The sequence below is a fragment of the Triticum aestivum genome, chromosome 7D (assembly GCF_018294505.1).
Source record: "Triticum aestivum cultivar Chinese Spring chromosome 7D, IWGSC CS RefSeq v2.1, whole genome shotgun sequence".
NCBI lineage: Eukaryota > Viridiplantae > Streptophyta > Magnoliopsida > Poales > Poaceae > Triticum > Triticum aestivum.
Window position 1 is genome coordinate 78,461,210 of NC_057814.1, and position 4,425 is coordinate 78,465,634.

Consider the following 4,425-nt stretch of genomic DNA (forward strand, 5'->3'; position numbering starts at 1 on the left):
TTCGGTTGGAGGCTCACTAAAATATACTGTACGCAGCAATAGGGAATCCCCATACGTCTGGTTTAGAGTAATTGTGAAAACAAAACATACCAAGCAAAGTTAAGGTGTTTCTGTTGGTAGATGTTCAGACCATCCGCGGCAGACTAAGCCAGAATCTATCCACCAGTAACCCATGGTACCCACTGCAATTAATATCTAGGAATTGCTATATAACATCCTGAGATTAGAAAAGTATTTCCTTAGGAAATTCAACAAGAACCAGATCTTTGTTATATAGGAATTGCTGTATAACATCCTGAGATTAGCGTGGACATGGAATTTGTGCAGACAAATGCAGTCAGGGACTGCAAACAAGGCATCCTGCGGCCAGAAGTTTTCTTTTATTGTTCGTATAAAGAAGCAAACGTTCAGTGTTGAGATAATATAAATCCAAACAAACGGTAAAAGCAGTGACTCTGCAGGCAAAAGAGTGCTGCTGCACCAACTTTATTCGTTTCTTGGTCCTTTCATCAAAGGAAAGCAGAAAAGTGAGCTAGTAATGCAAGTTTAGCATCTCTTCTTTTCCCTTTGCCTCTCTTCGTCTTCCTCTTCGTCAGCTGCATGCAGGTGCCTTCACTTCTCTTTTCACCAACGGCAGCATCCCATTCCTATAGTAGCCTTGGCGAGAAAGCTCCAAACCGGGGAGCCGACGGCGCGTTGGATCTGATCGACTTCGTGTGTTGCTGAGGTGCATTCTCTCCTCCATTCTGGGATGTGTTTTGTTCTTCTTCGGTTGTTCCTGATCTGCTAGTGCTGAATCTCTCTTCCCTCCTTTCATATGCATATGCTGCAGTTTCTTCTTCCTCCGATCTGCAAGGTCATGGCCGAATCACTGCTTCTCCCTGTGGTGGAAGGCCTGGCCGGCAAGGCCACAGACGCGCTCGTCCAGACCATGACGACCCGCATGTGTGGCCTGGACGACGACTGCGAAAAGCTGGAGCGCCATCTGCTAGCCGTCCAGTGCAAGCTGGCCAACGCGGAGGAAAGGAGCCAGACGAATGCCTACCTCAGGACCTGGATGCAGAAGCTCAAGGACGTCGCCTACAAGGCTGGTGACGTGCTCGACGACTTCCAGTACGAGGCGTTGCGCCGCGAAGCCCAAATCGGCGAGTCCACCTTCCGCAAGGTACTCAGCTACGTCACGCGCCGCAGCCCGCTGCTCTTCCGTTTTGCCATGAGCAAAAAGCTCAAAGGAGTTCTCAAGAAGATCAAGGGGCTCGTTGAGGAGATGAACATGTTTGGCCTTGAGAATTCTGTCAATCGGGAGGGGCCGCAACTTCCTTGGCGGCAGACACACTCCAAACTGGACGAGTCTACCAACATCTTTGGAAGAGATGATGACAAGGAGGGGGTGGTGAAGCTGCTGCTAGACCAACAAGATCAGCGGAAGGTGCAGGTGCTGCCCATCTTCGGTATGGGAGGTCTTGGCAAGACGACACTTGCTAAAATGGTGTACAATGACCAAGAGGTCCAGGAACATTTCCAGTTGAAGATGTGGCACTGCGTGTCAGACAATTTTGATGTTTCTGCCATTGTGAAATCCATCATTGAATTGGCTACAAATGGAAGATGCGACCTGCCTGACCGCATCGAACTATTGCAGAAGAAACTTGACGAAGTCATTGGCCAGAAGAGGTTTTTTCTTGTTCTTGATGATGTATGGAATGAAGAAAAGAAGTTGTGGGAGGATGAACTGAAGCCACTGTTGTGTTCTGTTGGTGGACCAGGAAGTGTCATTGTGGTCACATGTCGAAGCAAGCAAGTGGCCTCTATAATGCAAACAGTCGATCCCGTTGAGCTAGCATTTCTGAGTGAAGAAGATTCATGGCAATTGTTTTCAAACAAAGCATTTAGCAATGGTGCAGAGGAGCAAACAGAGTTAGTAGCAATCGGAAAACGTATTGTCAACAAATGCGGGGGGCTGCCTCTTGCTTTGAAGACAATGGGTGGTTTGCTGAGTTCAAAGCAACAGGTACATGAATGGAAGACCATTGAAGAAACTAACATTGGGGATAATGTTGGAGGCAAATATGAGGTCATGCCCATACTGAAGTTAAGCTACAAACACCTGTCATCTGAAATGAAGCAATGCTTTGCATTCTGTGCACTTTCCCCCAAGGATTATGAGATGGAGAAGGATATGTTGATCCAACTATGGATGGCAAATGGCTTTATTCAAGAAGAGGGAACGATGGATTTAGCACAAAAAGGAGAATTCATTTTTCATGAATTGCTTTGGAGGTCCTTCCTACAAGATATGAAGAAAGCTACAGTCAGATCTGCTGGCCATGCATATGGGACAATTGTATGTAAAATGCATGACTTAGCCAAAGATGTTAGCAATGAATGTGCCACCATAGAAGAATTGATTGAACAGAAAGTATTGGTAAACAATGTATGTCATCTGCAATTACCAAAAGGGGTTGAATTGGAAAAGACTTCCAGGTTGTTTGATGGCAAAACATCTCTCCACACTTTGTTAGCTCTTTCATGGATGCAGCAGGATTTTAAACGACTGCCACATGTATCATTACGGGCATTGCATTGGCACGGTTCTAGCACCAGTCTGAAAGCCGTAAATGCAAAACATTTACGGTGCCTTGACCTCTCATATTGCAGCGCCAATTCTACATTGCTCGATTCAATATGTCTATTGTACAACATGCAAACTTTGAGGCTCAATCATTGCAAGGGGCTACGGCAGTTTCCAGAAGACATGGTGATGAGCTGAGAAAGCTCATACATGTTTATCTTTATGGATGTTCTAATCTGGAGCGGATGCCTCGAAACATTGGTCAGCTGAACAACCTTCGCACACTAACAAGATTTATTGTGGATACGAGAGATGGTTGTGGTATTGAGGAGCTCAAAGACCTGCGATACCTTAGCAACAGGTTGGAACTGTACAGCTTGAGAAAAATAAAGAGTGTAAACCATGCAAAAGAAGCCAATCTCAAGCAGAAGCAATATCTGAGTGAGTTGTTGTTCTGTTGGGGCCTTGAAAGATTTGACAGGACTGAAAATGAGGCATGTAATGAGGAAGAAGTGTTCCAGCATCTAGAACCTCATAGCAAGATCCAAATTTTTGTGTTGTACGGATACGGTGGCCCAGAAATGCCATGGATGAGAGACCGTCAGATGTTTCAGTGCTTAAGAAAACTCACCATTTCCAACTTGACAAGGTGTAAGAATATACCTGTAGTATGGCTCTCACCCTCACTGGAGTTCTTACACTTGAACAACATGGATAAACTGAAGACATTGTGTGATAACCTTTGCATAGAAGGTGGAGGATGCAGTACCCCTCTACAGATTTTCCCGGAGTTGAAGGAGATGGTCTTGGAACACCTACCTAGTCTAGAGGGATGGGCAGAAAACAGTGCGGGTGTGGCCATTGATAGCTCAATAATATTCCCGGTGCTTGAGAAGCTAGCAATCCACTGCTGCCCTATGCTTGCAAGTTTTCCACATAGCCCCGTTCTCAAAGACCTGAATTTAGCGGGATATTACTTGGAGGTGGAGTGTTTACGGGATATTCCAAGGTTGCCTACATCCCTTGAAATTTTGTGGATTCAATGCTTTGGAGGTTTGGTGGCGCTGCCTTCAAACCTTGGAGATCTGGCAAAGCTGAGCGACCTACTGGTGCATGACTGCAGGAGCCTGAAAGGGTTGCCTGACGGGATGGATGGCCTCACTTCTCTTCGGACATTGGATATCTATCATTGTCCAGCGATGGAGGAATTCCCGAACGGTCTCCTTCAGCGGTTGCCAGCCCTTGACAAACTGTGCATATCTAGTTGCCCTGAGTTGCAAAGACGATGCAGAGAAGGTGGGGATTATTTCCACCACTTGGTCCCTATCCCAGATAAACACATCCCAGCTGTTGGGGATATTACTATTAAGTATAAACCGGCCATGAGGGGCCGGGTTATGTTCACAAGGAGTTAGTCATGTTTGAAGCCCATGAAGATAAAAGGGATGGCGCTTTACGGAGGAGATCTAACATGAAGGCCCAGGGCCCAAAGGCGATTAGGGCCAGTAGATGTAAACCGCCATATGATATGTAACTTATATGGTAAGGCAAGGAAAGGTAGAAACCGAGCCGGGCACGTTTATGAACCGGCCTCGGGATTCTGTAAACCGCGGGCGTCAACCTGTGTATATAAAGGGACGATCCGGCGGCGGTTTAGGGACAACACACAACAACTCGAGAGCCAGGCAAAGCGGATTCGCTCCCTGGTCATCGAAACCCTAGCAATTCCATCACAACTGGAGTAGGCTTTTACCTTCATTGTAAGGGGCCGAACCAGTATAATTCCTTGCGTCCCTTGTCCGCTTTAACCCCTTTAAGCTAAGCCGTCGCGATGGCTCCACGATTAAGTCCTT

The 4,425-nt window shown here is 46.5% G+C and overlaps 1 pseudogene; it reads left to right on the forward strand.

Moving 5' to 3' along the window:
• The first annotated feature begins 455 nt into the window (after positions 1–455).
• LOC123167236 (disease resistance protein RGA2-like) lies at positions 456–4,030 on the forward strand (annotated as a pseudogene).
• The last annotated feature ends 395 nt before the right edge of the window (positions 4,031–4,425 follow it).